Below are 16,074 nucleotides of genomic sequence, written 5' to 3'. Positions count from 1 at the left end.
TCACACACTGAGCCCTGACCCTGGTGACATGCTGAGCCCTGACCCTGTCACACACTGAGCCCTGACCCTGGTGACATGCTGAGCCCTGACGATGGTCACACGCTGAGCCCTGATCCCTGACTTTCTACATCCACCATCTCTGCCCCCTTTGTGTCTGTGAGTCCGGCTGTCTTTGTCCGTATGACAAAAACCCCCCTCGTGACCTGCTCCCCCATTCCCAGTGCACCCCACTCCCCTGCCTCACCTCGCACAGTGTTATTTAATGACTCCTCTCTAGGGCATCCACTCATTTTGCTTTGAACGTGAGGAGTTCGAACAGTGGGGGTCCAGACCCAGGGCTTGGCCTGTGGAGGTGGGCCTTCTGGGAAGAGGCTGGGGTCGGGGTGGGGGGGGGTGGCCTCCTGAATCCACCCCTCTCTGGGGCAGGGAAGGAGCTGGGCTGGCGGATTCTGGGCGGAGAAGCCGCCCTGTCCTCCTCCCTCCCCCGCGTGGCCTCCAGAAGGACCTTCGTTCTCTGGGCCTCAGTTTCCCCAGTGGTCTTCACTGCCTCATCTCCCGCTACTCCTTGAGACTCCACTGGGCCAGCTTCCCCCCGAGGCTGCTCCGGTCAGGTGCACGACCCCCAGCAGAGTGCCCCACCCACCTCGCACCCTCTCAGCACCCCCTGCCCTCCCCACTGCCCCCCTGCCTGCCGGCCAGGGCTGGGCCTAACCACGGAAGACGGGACTCCCATGGTGGGGCTTCTGGCAGTGGTGCGGGGGGAGCACTGCGTGCTAACAGTGGCCAACAGAGGTGCCTCCCCTCCCCACCTGCCGCTCTGGGTCTGTTGATGAACCTCTCTGAGCCTCAGTCTCCCTGCCTGCACCTCCGCTATTGCTGAGCAGATTCGATCCGCGGTGTCGGCCGCTGTGAAGAGCTGGGTGCCTCCCGGCCCTTGAGCCTCCCGCACTCACACTGGAGGAAATGGAGGCTGTGGGAGGGCCAGGCCAGGACCCGAACCCGGGTCTGCCTAGGGCGAGCCTATGGCTGGACCCTCGGTCCTGAGCGGGGCCAGGGGCACCAGGCAAACGGCCCCTCGGCCGGCAGGCGCCCGCACCCACTCCCCACGTGCCTCGCTCTCTGCTTGGCCTCTAAATATAGCCTGGAATGAGGGGAAAGGAGAGAAGGTTCTGCTCCTCTGTGGGGACAGTCTGGCCCCAGGCCCGCCCACCCAGGCTGAGGGGGGAGGCACAGACCTGGCCTCCAGGATGGGCCTTGGAGCCGTGAGTAAGCAGAGGAGGGTACCAGAGACCCAGGGGCTGGGGGCGGAGGGGTGTTCTAGTCTGGTCTGCCGCACCCTCGCCCCGGGACCTTGGCCCCTTCAGAGAGCCTTGCTCTCTTCATCTGCTAAATGGGGTCACTAGAGCCTTCCACAGCCTGAGGGGGGAGGCAGGGCTCTGTCTCGGGGAGCCAGCCTGAGGGGTGTGGCACTGTCCTGTCCCCTCCTCCTTCCTGGCAGGTGTCCTGGGCCTGGCTGAGGTGGAGCAGACCTCATAGCCAGGGCCAGCTGGCTGGAGCCCGGCGGGCAGAGGCCACGTCCTCGTCGTGCCTGGCACGGGGCCGGGGCCTGGACACTCTTCTAAGGCGACTGTCCTGGAGGCAAAGACTTGGGACCTTTGTGCCGCCTGCTGCCCCAGACCGCTGCCCCTGCCCACATTCAGGTACTTCTCCAGGCAGGTGGGGGACACATGCAGGCTGCTCTCCAGGGGCTCGGGGTGCAGTTGGGAAGTCACACGGCAGGGTGGGGGGACTGGAGCATGGCTCCATCGGAGAACAGACCTCAGTTTCCTCATCTGTAAGGTGGGCAGAATTAGAGCTCCCCTGGGGCAGCACCGAGGTGTGGTCAGGAGGTGGCCCTGGAAGGGCCCCGGAGGGTTTTGGTGGGTGGGGGATGGGAGACAGGGCCCAGTATGTGCACAGGTGAAGGGTAGGAAAAGGGGGATCCCTTTGGGGAAGGGCGGGGGGGGGCTCTCTGCACAGCCCCCACGTGTGAGTCCCGGTCGTGGGTGGGACCGAACGGCAGGTGCCCGGGAGGGAGGAGGTGGAGACCCGGGGCTTTTCTTTCCCTTGCTGATTCCTCGCTCTGTGGGAGCCTCCCCACCCCAGTCTTCTCTTCTTTCCCTCTTTCTGCTCCTGCCTGTCTTAGAGAAAGTGAGGTTCTCAGAAGGAAGGGCCAGGAGTTCCTCCATCCTGCCCGGGACCTCCCAGGCCCTTGCGAGCCTCAGTCTTGCCATCTGTACAATGGGCACCTCCAGCTCTGAAGTGCTCTGAAGCCTGAACATGTCTGCACCTTCTGGAACGTCTTTGCCACCGTCAATACTCGCCCCTCTCTGGACTGCCCTAGAAGGTTCTTCCAGGGAGCAGGGCAGAGAGGAGCGAGGGGGGCAGCCTGGGGGGTGGGGGCTGGGGCGAGACCCAGGACCAGTGCTTCCTAGGGTAGGAGGAGGTCCCTCGCAGACCTCCGGGCAGGATGGCTCGGTCTCCCTTCACCATTTGCAGGATCAAGTGCTTTAGTGGCTCAGTCCTGCTGTGTTCCCTGGCCTTGCTCTTGGAGGCCTAGGCTCAAACACTGAGCCCCAGGTTACCCCGGGGATGGGCTGCCCTGGGCTACAGGGACTGATCACCCTTGGCCCCATGGCCCTGCCTAGCCGATCACGATCACAACCAGCCCTGGGACTGGGACTGACAGCTCTCTGCTCCCTGGGGTTGGATGCTTCTCCAGGGACGCTGTGAGACTCAAACTGTCTCTGAAAGAAGGCTCCCGGAGGGGGCAGGGGGAAGCAGGACCAAGTGCAGAGACCAAGGCCTAAGGAGCCTTGGCTGAAGTGCTTGGATCCAGCCCTGCCTGAAGCTAGTCTCCTGGGAATCATTGGTTCAATGAAGCTATAATCTCCCTGTTCGGCTTACATTACTTTGAACTGACTTTCTGTGACGTGTGACTAAAATAATCCCGCATATATTCTCTTATCCATACGCTGGCTGTCTTCGGTTCAGAGTCTCTTCCTGCAGAGAGCCCTCCCTGGTTGCCTTAAGTAGGTTTGTGGCCTCTCTGGGGCTCTCACAGCACCGTGGCTCTGTCATTGCCTGGCCACTCGTCCCCACTAGTCTGTGAATTCCCGCAGAGGAATTGCACAGTCACCTTCAGGAAATGTCGAGTGGATGAGTGAATGAATCCATGAGGGCTTAGCTTGCTTGGAGTGGGGAGTTCACAGCTAACGGCCCAAATTGGCTCCCTCTGAGCCCAGCCCATGGCCCCGGGGCCTCTCCATTTGGCATGTCATTGGCCAGCTCTCTCTTGCCCCCTCCCCTGGGGGCCCTGCGGTGGGGAGGGAGTGGAAAGGGACATCTGGATTCTTCCTATTATCGGGAAGGGGCATGGCCCTTATTTGAAAATGAGGACACAGGACACAGAGACAGGGGCCTTCGGTAGCTAAACCGGGGTCACCCGGCTGGGCCCTGGGGTCTGTCCCCGGCTGGGCTGACCCTGCAATGTGGGCTTTCCCACAAAGAGAGCACTGGCCAGGTGTTTCCATGGGGCCTCAGGCCTCCTAGGGGCCACCTGGGATCCGTTCTCGTCCACCCAGCAGCCTTGCAGGCCTGGGCCTTCCACTTTCCAGGTGAGGAAACTGAGGACTGGGGTGGGCGGAGGGGGTGAGCCCCATACTGAGCAGGGACAGGGTCCGATTTAGACCCAGGCCTGACCACCATCCCCTGACTCACCCCTGGTTTCCCTATGGATCGGATCATTGGAGACCTTCAGGGTGTCTGGGTGGGGCATATGAACCCCCAGCTGAATGAGGCACAGGAATGTGGAATCAGGGAAGGCTTCCTGGAGAAGGCAGTGGACTCAGCAGGTGTGGAAGCCTGGGTGAGCGTCCTGGGAGGCTGAGGCCAGGAGCCACCCTCACAGGGCCTCGAACCCCGCAAGGGCCTCAGCCCGGATCCAATTCACTGGGAGGCAGGCTTCTGCCAGAGGTGACCTTGTAGGCCTCCCTCCCCGGCTCCTGCGCCACTAACTGCTCCCCCAGCCTTGGAGGAGGGCTCTGGCCCAGAGCACCTGCTGCAGGTGTGGCCCAAGCTGGAGGGCCGGGGGAGGGTGGGGGTGACTGGGGAGGGTGGTGGTGCCTGGGGAGGGGGGTGCCTGGGGAGGGAGGCCCATCACCAGCCTTCCAGAACTTTGCTGACACCCTCCAAGGGAGGCATGTGCGTGAAGGGCGATGCTTTTGATAGCGACCCTTCCTGGAAGGGACCTGAGGCTTCAGGCAGGCCCCGGGGGAGCCCCTCTCCAGCCTTGCAGCACCCCGACTGTCTGATGACCCTCCATGCACCCTCCCCGCTGTTCCTCCGCCTGGAGCTTTTCCCTGCTCCCTCCCTACCCCGCATTACTTCTTCCAGGCCTCCCTGCCACCCACCCACCGGAAACCTTCTCAGCGGGAGCGTCTGGAGGGTGGGGCTGGTGGGGGAGGGGTGGGGGCCGCTCCAGCCTCTTCCTCCAGCTCCGGGACAGCCCGGTGCCGGGCCGCATCCATTTTTCTCCTGGGCAGAGTGAGCCCTCAGTGAGCCTTGCCAAGCTCTGCAGGGTGAGGCCCGGCCCTCACCCCGGCATTCAGTGCCCTCCCACCTGGCCCGGGCCCTGGCAACCCACTCGGCGCCCTGGGCACCAGCCTGGAATTGATTTCCACCGGTCCTCCCAGGCAGGAAGTGTTGACACCTCCTCTAGGAAGCCCACCCAATTATCCTGTTGGGTCCAGACTGTCCCTGTCATTCCCACCCTGCCCCTGGTGCTGGTCAACCGGGGTTTCGTTTGAGTTTGGCAGCCTGAGTTCCGTCACCGGTGACGGTGATGCTGGGTGTGATATTTGTTTAGTGAATGAATGAATGAGCCTGCAGAGGCCCCACCTGGAAGGTGCATAATAATAACAGTGCTGGAGCCTCCGGGTCTCCCCACCTGCATGGTCATCCCGCGTGGTGCTCAGGGCTTCTCAGAGCCTTTGCGAAGCTCTCAAACCCTGGGAGTCTTCCCAGGGCGGGGAATGAGCATCGTTCCCAAATCGTCCGACCCTGTCCTCTCCACCCAGGCTTGTGGCCCCACCAAGTGACGGGAGGCTGCGTCCCCCCGCTTCCACTCACAGCTCGCTGGGTGTCTGCTGTGTGGCCCACAATGCAAGGATGCTGGTCCCTGCCCGAGGGGCCCCCAGGCCCCTCATTGGCAGGGTGGGTGTGTCCCAACCTCTTGGCTCTTCTCCAAACTGCCCCCCATCCCCGTGTGTCCTGTAGCTGTCCAGCCGCACTGCAGACACAAGTCCTGCAGCCTGGCTGCCTCCAGCCCTGCCACGTAGGGGCCCAGGACAGGTGGGGAGACGGGCCTCAGCCCCCGGCCAACACGTAGCTGCCTGGAGTTTGAGCTTGGTCTGCACCAGGGGCCGGGGGTGGGGTGGGGGTGGGGGAGCAGGCACGGAGGGCAGGCCCAGTCTGTCCCCAGCCGAGGTGCTAAGAGCATCTGCTGTGGGTCAGGCACCTGCGGGACGCTTGAGATCCACACAGCACGGTTCACATGAGGAAGGGGAAGCCCAGAGAGGCTAGCAATACGCCCCAGGTCACACAGCATACAATTGGTAGGGCTGGGAATCAAACCCAGGTCCGCGGCTTCTGGCCCAGGCAGGGTAGGACCAGGGTGGAAGGCTGGCATCTCTGGACCTGGGGTTTGTGCACAAGGGCATCGTGGGGGTGTAGGGTACCTGTAAACGCCCGGGCTGCTGAAGGGTGACACAGCCTCCCGAGGCCAACCTAGCCATTATTGGGTGAGCTGTCTGCCTGTTTATTTTTACGATCGTCCTTGGTTTCGAGGCATCTGCTGTAGAACACCGCCTGTTGTTTTGGGCTGGTCTGAGCCTCTCTGCTCATTCCACCCAGGGACTGCTGGGCCCCTACTGAGGTCCCCAAGAGGGGCCGGACGGGCCCTGGGTCACCTAGCAGGTTCTAGGTGGGGCCAGTCGGAACCCCCGTCCCCATCCTGGCCTGGCTCCCTGCACCCAGCTCGGGGAGAAGGGTCATGGAGGGTGTGGGTCGAGAAGGGCACCTGGGCTCCGTCGTGCCTGGTCCTGTTCATAGTCCACCATCGGAGAGCCCTTGGCTCTGGGGAAATGCAGGTTTCCCCGGGGGGGGGGGGGGGGGCAGCTCCAGGCACGGCTGCGGGGGGGCGTTCCTGCAGGGGTTCCCGTCCCTGCGTGCTCGTGGCACCTGACACCCTCCCCCACAGCCTCTCCAGGGGCAGCCAGCACCGCATGGCACAGGGCAGCCTGTAGGTCCTCAGCCTGGTCCTCTTGGCCCTGGCAGATGCTGTTGCCTCTGCCCGGCATGCCGTCTCCGCCCTTGTCACCTGGTTGCACCCTGGTCTCCAGCCTACGTGGCCCTCCCTCAGCCCCTGGACACCCCTCCACTGAGGGAGAGCTGTAGTCCCACAGTTCATGGGTTGTCTTTGAGATGACCCCTCCGAGGTTCCCACGGACTCCTCCCGGCTGCCCCTAATCCATGTTGCTGGCCCTGTGTTGCCTGTGAGGACACGAGGTACAGGATGATTGAGTGGGGTGTCTGGGTCACCGGTGGGGGTGGGGGTAAGAGAGTGGCTGGGGGGGCAACGGGATGGGGGGACAACGGGACTGGGGGGGGACTCTGGGGGAACAGGTGTTCCAGGCAGTAGGAGGAGCAGAGCCAAGGCCCTGAGGTGGAAGCTCTGGGCTCAGGACCCTGGAGAGGCCTGTGGGGCGGCCTCGGTGACAGATGGGATGGCTCTGGCTTGACTTGCTGTGGGGCAACTCCCAGGGTCGGGTCTGCTGAGGGTCTGTTGAGCCAGCACACCTCCTCAAGGAGGCCCTCCCAGGTCACCCAGATCCCTGCTCTACCTTTTCTTTTCACGTAGCTTGTTTTTTTGTTTTTTTTTTTTTTTGTTTTTTTGTTTGTTTTTTTTTTTTTGGTGATTTGCTTGCCTGTTTCTTGTCTTTCCCTCCCGGACTGGCGGACTCATGAGGGCAGGGCCTGGCCTTCAGGACTGCGGCTGAATGACCAAATGAATGATTGTTAAAGGGACCGCTCCGGCCCCTTTGAGCCTTAGTCTCCTGGTCTGTGAAGTGGGCAATGTTGAGCACCCCCCCCCCCATCAGGTGTCCCAGGACAAAGTGAGGCCAGATGCGCCACTGTGCAGGTGCTCAGAAAACCCCAATCCCCTTCCCCATACGCGCTGTAGAAGCAGGAGCCCTTGCTGTTGCCGAGGCTCAGCGAGGGGCAGTGACGTGCCCATGGCCACACAGCTGCACGGCCCCTGGAGGGGAGGGGGTGGCACCCTGGGTGACCCCCTGGCTGGGAGTGACGAAACGTTGGCAGGAGATTATGGGGGACAGAGGGCAGGGCTAGCGGCCTGTCTGCCTGAGGGCTGTGAGCCGCCACCACTGTCCCATCTGTCCCTTCCTTCCCTCCGTCCTGCCTGAGATTGCACAGCTGCTCCTTGTCTGTCCCGCCCGGCACCCTGGCCACAGGCCAGTTCCCACCCTGTCCGCCCCCCTCGGGACCCTGTCTCTGCTGCCCTTCTCACAGGGCAGTTACCGCCAGCCAGAGCCGGGCGGGGGCAGTGCCTGCTCTGAGGTTCACGTGGTGGGGGGCTGGGTGGGCCAGCCGCCCTGGGCCTCAGTTTCCCCCTCCCCCAAAAGCGTGGGGGAAGGGCCAGGGCTGGAGCACAGGGTCTGAGCTGTGGGTTGGTGCGGCTAGGAGTCTGTCTGCATGAATCCCTCAGCCCCCAACCCTGCCCCAGCCTGGGGGACAGTGGTGGCCATGGTCTCAAAGAGGCTCAAGCACCCAGTCTCTTCCCTAGCCTGGCCTCTGGGGCCACCCTAGTGCCTTGACAGGTGGGAAAATCGAGACACAGCTTTGGGCACCCTGCAGATGATCAGTGAGGGTGCTGAATGAGTGAATGAATGAATGAATGAATGAAATCCAGGCAAGCGGGGAGCCGGCAGCACAGGTCGGGCTCTGGGGTCAGGAGGGATGCTCCCACAAGCCCCTGGGAGCCCTTCCTTCCAGGCTCTTCACGCAGCCTGTCCCGCTGTGACCACCTACTTGCCCCTCACCCTCTGGGTCTCAGTTTTCCCATCTGTACAATGGCCCCCTACAGGGTGAGACCTCAGAACCCCTTTCAGGCTCTGAACTCTCCCCTGCCCAGGTCTGGGGGCAGTTTGTCGGCCCCTCACCCCCTCCGCTGCCTGCCTGGCCGGGCAGCGAGGACACGCCAGTGGGGGGAGGCCCGGTCCGGCTCTTGGGGGGACTCACCGCACCTTGGCCTATGTTGGCGGCTTGAGGCAGAGCTGGCACAGAGTAAGCCTGGACGACCTCCCTGGGCGGCTCTGTGGGCCACTCTGTCCGGCAGCCTGCAGCCGACCGCCTTCCTGGGGCCTGACGTCAGGCCGGCGCTGGGGCTCCTTTTGGGCAAAGGCAGAGGGGTGGGGGCGGGGTGGGGGCGGGGCAGGCTCCTTCGCCCGCCAGGCCGGCCCCCTGGAGGAGCTTGGCGAGTTCCAGGGCCCTGGGGGAGGGAGCCTAGGGGAGCTGACTTTGCAGCCCAGCCCCCGGCCCGATAGAGGAGGAAACTGAGGCAGAGGGGGTGGGGCCAAAGCTGCACCACCCAGGCGGCGGGGGGTGGGGGTGGGGGGTGGGAGGGGGAAGGGCGCGGGGGGGGGGGGGGCAGGGGAGCAGTGGAAAAGGGAGGGTGACGCCAGCCCTGGCTCTCTGTCCCCCCAGCACCTTGTCTGGGGAGGCTGCCGGGCCCCCAAGAGCGTGGCTGGCACCGTGGGCAGTGGGAGCACCAGGCTGCAATCTCAGTTTTCTCTCCGGGAGCCACAGATGCTTCCTGGCTACCTCCGCTCCTGGTGACTCTCCGGGTTCCCGGGGTACGGTCTGGGTTTTCTGTTTTGCATGTTCTGAGCCTGGGTGTGCCTGTGTGTGCCCGTGACCGGGGACCTGCACACTCGGTATCCGGGCCTCCCCGCTTGTGCCCCCTCCTGTGTGTCCTGTGTCCCTGGGGCGGATGTGGCCTTGCAGGGGCACACGCACGCCTGAGTGTGTTTGTGGGGTCAGCCCCAGCCCGGGGCCCCTTCGTGACCTCGTGACCTAGTGTAACCCCTGTGGGGACGCGTGGGGTCGGGTGCGTGGGAAAGACCCGGATGTGAGGAGGGCCAGTGGGATGGGGCAGTGGGTCATAAATCTCAGTAACCAGGCCTGATCTGGGAGTGGTGGTGGGGACAGACATCCCTCCCCAGACAGACACCCTGACCAGGGGGGTGGCTTGTGGGTGAGCCCGGGTCTCAGGGTCCGAGGGTGGCTGCGACTGGGGCCAGGGAGGGCTCAGGGTCAGGTCTTTGCTGTGTCTCCTCTGCCAGAGTGGCCTCTCTAGTCTCCTGTCGCTGGGCTGCTCCTTGCTTATGCAGTGGGACCACCCAGCACCCTCCACCCAGCACCTACTGAGCCGGCCCATGCCGGGCCCTGGGGTCAAGGGATGCTGGATGCTGCCTGACAGATGAGGACCCTGGCCCCCGAGATCTCAGTCTGGTGAGGGACACTTGCAACCAGCAGCCAGTGGGGAGGAGTGTGGTCGGGAGGGCTCCTGGAGGGGCAGTACAGGAAGGAGGGCAGAGGGGAGGGGAGGCCCTGTGGGCAGGGGAAACTGCGTGTCAGGGTCCCCAGGAGTGGGGGGGCGGGTGGGGAAAAGCAGCGAAGCTGGGAGTGATCAGAGCCCCTCCACACTGGGTCTTAATTGCCCTGTGGGAACCAGAGGGGTGGACTTGACCCTGAGGGCAGTGGGGAGCCATTGAAGATTTGGTGGGAGGGTGGTCCCCGGAGCAGCTTCCCTGCTCCCAGGTCCAGGCTCCCTGCTAATATAGGGGTGAGCTCACAGGCTACCGCTGATCATCTCCTGAGACTACTGTCTTATGCGTCTCAGAAGGGGAAACGGAGACCCAGGAAGGTGACGGTGTCTCTGGCCCGCCCCAGGCAGGCAAGGGAGGGCACCCAGGATCTTGCCAAGGGAGTGTAGATTCAGTGTTGTTTCTGAACAGGGCAGCCTGGAGGCGGCCAGGATGTGGGTGGGGGCCCGAGGGCTGAGCCAGTGCAGGCTCACATTTTACGAGCTGGAGACTGCCGCTGAGTCACGGGCAGGGCCGGCCGGGCACACACAGGCTGGTTCCCAGAGAAATCTTGGGGAGATCCTCTGGAACAAAACGAATGCCAGCAGACTGCCTGGGGGAGCAGGGTGGCAGCCTGGGTCGGCTTCCAGGACCCTTCACCCCAGGGAAGCTCCTTTCTGTGGGACCTAGGAGTCCTGGGGGGGGCGGTGGGGGAAAGTGCTGGAGGCCGGGAGGCTCAAGGGGACCCTCCCATAGCCCTCGACAGGCTGGGTCAGGCCAGGCTGCCCGTGGCTGGGGTCAGAGGTCGGACAGTGGCTGGGTCAGGATAGGGCCGTCCCTCCTAGGGCCCAGCCTGGTGGACAGCCCTCCCTGAGCCCACAGAAGCCCCTCCCTCTCTCAGCTGGTGCTGTGGAATTCTGTAAAGCTGTCCACACGGTGGCCCTCTCAATGCCCAGCTCGTCTTGCCACTCCTAGAGCCCGCCATCCCGAGGGACTCAGCCACAAATAGCAGCCGGGCAGTCAGGTGGGGGCTGCGGGGGAGGCAGGGGACACTTGGTGACAGCCAAGCATGTCCTGTCACCGTCCTGGTGCCTGCAGCTGCAGACCTCATTTGTCCTCCCGAGTGGCCCTGTCTTGTTGCCACTCGAGGACGTAAACAGTGCCGGGGTGAGGCTGCCGGGGTGGGGGACACAGCCTGGTTCTGCAGGGGGACTGTCCCCGCTGGAAGCAGTGTGGGGAGCCCCCAGCCCTGGGGCCATCGGGAGCTGGTGAGAAGGCCCCTCAGGGCCCTCCTAAGGGGTCAATGGCCACGTGTCCCCTTCTGTGCTCTGGAGCCCCTGGCAGGGGCCAGTCACCCGTGGGGAGGGCAGGGTGAGGGGGGCCTTTCTCTTTCTCTGGGAAAGGTGACCTCGAGTGTCCGAGGTGGGGTGTTGGGAGGCTGGGAATGGCGGGGCCCCCGGGCGGGCCTGGTTCAAGCCTGGTCGGGCCGCTCGCTCATGTGCTCTGGCCCTCAGTGTCTAGAGGGCAGGCCCTTTGGACAGGGATGAGGCCCACGTGGGGCAGAGTTTCCGGATCGAGGAGGACGCGGGCTGGGAGATGACTCCCTCCCTCACCCTGGACCCTGGGGCTAGTCTGGGCCACGCACCTAGAACCCACCCACCTTGTGGAGAAACGGGGGCACTTAGCAAGGGCCCAGCGCCTAGTTATCTCGAGGATGCGCTCTGAAGCTTTGGGGCCATCCCGGAGGTGACTCCCGGGACCACCGTCCCTGGGACTTATCCCCCAGTTCCCTGGGCCACTCTCCCATCACCCAGGAGCTCATCTTGTCCCACCTTTGATTTTTACAGGTGGAGAAACAGAAGTCCAGAGAGGGATAGACACCTGCCCCAAACCATGCGGCGAATGGGTCACGGCAGATGCCGGTGGGAACCGGGCCTGGGCTCCCAGGCAGCCCTCGGCTGCCGTGTGGCATCCCTGACTCGGGGGCCTGTAGGCGGCCGGAGTGACCAGGGCAGGACTGTTCGACCTCCCATTAAACTCCGTGTCTGGGACCGTGAGAACCTTCTTTGTGGGTTCAGTGAAACCACTGCCACGTTCCTACAGCAGCCTTGAAAGGCGGGTGCGATTATGATTCCATGTCGCTGGCGTGGCAACTGGGTCCCAGAACCGGGTCACTGACTGGTCCCCCAGCCAGAGAGCAGCTGGCTAATTCAGGGCCACCGCACGTTCTGTCCAATCTCAGCCCCGAAGTGCACGCGTCCGGGCCTCACCCCACCCCTGCCGGGCCCTGCGGCGGCCCCTGTGTGCACGCACTTGCTCGTGCACACACGCACCTGCCTGGCGCGTAGATGTGTACACACAGGTGCACGTGCATGTGGCCCTCCAGCCTTAACATCAAGTCCTCTCCCGTGCATCCAGCTGGGCCGTGACTTTGGGGGGAGGAGGCGACGGCTCAGGTGGCATGGCGTCTCCCCTGTGTCGGACATCCCAACCTGGCCTGCCTGAGGTTGGCCCCCCTCCCACCCCAGCCCTCCCGGGATTCACACCTGGCTCTGCCTTTCAACACCAAGTTGACCCTACCTTTCACAGGTGAGCAAACCCAGACCAGGAGCAGGGTTCTATTTTCCCAGCTCACACGCTGCTTCAGCGCCCCCCCCCCCCCCCCCCCCCCCGAGCCTCCCCATAGCCTGGGCAGGTGCTCCCGCCATGGCCTGGCCCCTCCTCACCCGTTACTAGCCAGTTGGGGCGGGGGTACATATGGATGGTCGCTGGGCCCACAGAGCCCATCCAGGACCAGCTCAGGGGATGCTGGGAGAATGGCGGGGTTCCCCTCAATGAGGATACACCTGCCAGTTTGCCCGGGGGGCTTCCCGTGTGCCCCAATCCAGGCCTGCACCAGGACCAGTTTGTTTCATCGGCCCTGTCCCTGCAGGGGGAGGGGGCTGAGCCCCTGGCCTCCCCTGGGCTCTCACAGGGCTCCCGAGGACTCAGGATGGGGACTAGGAGCCCTGGGGCCCGATGTGGGTGCCCCCACCGCCTTGGGACCCTCTACACCTGGGACTGAGAAGGGGCGGAACCTTTGGGTCCGTCCGATGCGGGGGCTGCTGGGGCCACGTGGTCACCAGGGAGCAGTGACTGCAGTCCTTTCCGGGTCCTGAGCCCCCGTCCCTCCCCACAGCCTCCTGAGGTCTGGGGACATGGTGGGAGGGCCCTGCTTACGCCCCGGTGGGTCCTGGGCACCATGATACAAAACAGTGCCCGCTGTGACCCCACTAAATTGACCCACCGCTGGGTCATGACCTGCGGTTTGGAAATAGTGGTCCAGGGGTCCGTCAGTCAGCAAGCAACGGTGACAGAGACGCGAGAGTGACACCGCTGTTTATTGAGCAGTGGCTCTGTGCCAGGCATGCGTTGTCCTGAAGCACTTCAGGCGTCCACGAAAGAGCCCTCACTGGGGAGCGCCCTTGTTACCGTCTTTGTTTGACAGAAGGGACCGGCGGAGTCACCTGCCCGAGGTCACGCTGCTAGGAGCGGGTGGAGCCGGGCCAGGCCTGCGGAGCCTTCGCTCAGAAGCTTCCGGAACCCATCCCAGGCAAGGTGGAGAGGACCCCACGCCCAGGGCAGGCAGTGCTGGGTTTGAGGTCTCTTCCAGGTCCAGGCCCCTGGCCTTGGGCCGCTGGACACCCATGTTCTGGAGGCCCAGGGCCAGGCACCCCAGCTGCCCAGGGCTGGGTGGGGCCGAGGCTGCCTGGGCAGAAGCAGACCGGCCCACCCAGGCCAGGAGGCGGCCGCATCCCCTGCAGGGCCTCAGGACCTGCTTTCTATTTCAGCCCTTCCTGGCCTTTGGACGGCCCCGTGGGACCGGAATTGCCGTATCTGTCTGTGTCTGTCTGTTCGGCAGGCCTCAGAGGGGCGGCCCCGGGACACCCAGGCTCCTCTGACTTTAGCTGCCTTGCTGACCCTGGCGTGGGGGCGGGGACGGCGAGGGAGTTGTGTCCATGCAGGGGTGCGGTGGCAGCAGGGGCCGTTGTCTGACAACCCTGTCCCCCTTCCCTGGCAGGACGCGGTGAGCTCCCTGCGGCTGCAAGTGGCCAAACAGAGCCCAGACGGGCAGGGCCCAGAGCTGTTGCCTGGGGCCTGGCACTGGGTGGGCGGGAGGGCTCACGGCCTCCGAGGCGCAGACACAGAGACCCCAGGCTCTAAATGTCACTGGTTCTAAGGTTCTGTGATTCCAAACTCCTAGGATGTGGTCCCTTCTAGGGACCTGGGGTTCCAGGCTCCAGGACAGGCCGCCCACGGGCCCCAGCCCCCGGCCCCGCTCTCATCCGGAGACAGAAAATCCGACCCTGCGGCCTTTCCTCAGTGCCTGGGGAGCCACGTCCCTCCTGACCTGCACCCATTTCCCCCGACTCTTCTCGTCACCTTGAATGCCCTCCTGCGTCTTTCTAGACCCACCTCCACCCTTGCTTCAAGGCCGCCTCTTCCCTGAAGACCGCCCACTGACTCCTCTCAGCCAGGGCTCTGAGGGCAGTTTGGGCCCTGCCTCACTTGCCAAGTCTGTTTCAAACTGGACATTTGGCTCCTCCCAGGCAGGGCCAGAATTTGACTTGTTTCTCCCTCTCTGATGCTCAGCATTTGTGCCCGTATACAGTAGGAGCTCAGTAAATGCAAATGCCCCCTTATTTTAGAAATGGGCAGGTAGCGCAGGACTCCAGGTTACCGTGGCCCCTCGCAGGCACTTGGACCTCTCTCTTGCCTTTACAGTATTCCCCAGAGAACCTTCCAGGGTGTCTGTGCCTCTCTTATGAACAGGAAGTTCCTCCTAGTGTCTAACCTCATTCTGCTGCATTCTGCTGCAGCTTTGTCTCATCTTGCTGGGTTTTAGGGCTGCTCATCCTACCATCTCTTCCGAAGGGCCAGGCAATCCTCCTGGCTGCTGAAGGGCATGGGGGGCCCTGTCAACGTTGCCCTCCTGTTAAAAGTTAGCAAAGTAAGGCTCAGACAGGGCAGGGGCCTGAGGCCACCCAACTAATGGGAGGTGGAGCCCGGATGTGAACCAGGCACTGGGGGATGTGATCTTCCATTTCTCTGCACAGAGCCCCTCCTGCAGCTGGTGAGGTGGGTGGGGGGGCGGGTTGCGGGAGCCTGCGTGGACCCCTGCCTCCTCCACACTGCCCCGGGCCCTGAGGGGCAGGCAGCCGGTGGGAATGGGCAGGGATGCTATTTCTGTTGGCCAAGACGGCGGCTTTCCGGAGAGCTGATGCCAATTCTCCGGGCTGGTGGGCAGGGAGCGGGCAGTGGGCACCGGCCAGTGGGCACCCCTCCCCGGGATTCTGAAATGGAAACCGCGGTGAGATGGGAAAGCGTGCGGGTCCGGCAGCCGCCTCAGCCGACTGCAGCCAGCCTGAGGATGTTTGTGATCGTGAGGACTCCCACTCCGCATGATCTGGATGCTTCTCACTGCAGAATGCTCAGCGTGTTTGACGGAAGGAGGGCTGCCCCAGCCCCCATTGGGGGGGGGTGTCTGGTAACACATGGCATACACTTTTACCGTCTTTGGAAAATCTGAACCAGAAACGTGTGCAGCCCCAGAAGTGGCACAGAAGCAGCTGTGTCTCCTGCATTTATAGAGAGGTGGCCTGGAGTTAGTGGGGTCTACCCTGGGGTTGGGATGCTCCCCACCAGGCCAGAAGCCGCAGCCTTGCTGACGGGGTGCAGTATGGGGTTGTTCACCACTAAGGAAGTGCCTGCCCTGCTGAGATCATTCTGTTCTGTTGAGCTGTTTTCCCAGAGGCCCCCTGGAGAGGTTGGCCAGGCATCGCCCTCTGTCAGTGGTGGGGACGGGCCCTCTCTCCCCCCGGCCCCAGGGCACCTGCTCTCTCTCTCATGTGGCCTCTCCAGAGCCCTGGCAAGGTCCTCAGAAGCTTTGGTGAGAGGGGGCCAGTGCCAGACCTGGAGTCTGAGACCTGGACTCAGGTCCCACTTTGGCAACTGATCGGCCATGGGAGTCAGGGCTTGGGCTTTGTGGCCTCGGGGCCTCAGCTTGCTCACCTGGCATGGGGAATGATGATCCCTCAGTCCTGCCAAAGTCATGGGCCGTGTGTGTGTGTGAAGGTCACGTGTGGGGCAGGGGCAGGGCTAAGAGTGGGGCCAGGGTCAAGGCTAGATGATGGCCAGCGGCAGGGCTTGGACCAGGATAAGAGTCAGTCTGTGCAGAGGATCAGGTTTCAGCATGTGCCCAGGATCAAGGCTCAGTGTGTGCCCAGGATCAAAGCTCAGTGTGAGACCAGGATCAAAGCTCAGTGTGTGCCCAGGATCAAGGTTCAGTGTGAGGCCAGGATCAAGGCTCAGTGTGTGGCCAGGATCAAGG

Source organism: Panthera uncia, chromosome F2, assembly GCF_023721935.1.
Source record: "Panthera uncia isolate 11264 chromosome F2, Puncia_PCG_1.0, whole genome shotgun sequence".
NCBI lineage: Eukaryota > Metazoa > Chordata > Mammalia > Carnivora > Felidae > Panthera > Panthera uncia.
The sequence above is the reverse complement of the archived record's forward strand: the minus strand, read 5'-3'. Positions refer to the sequence as shown.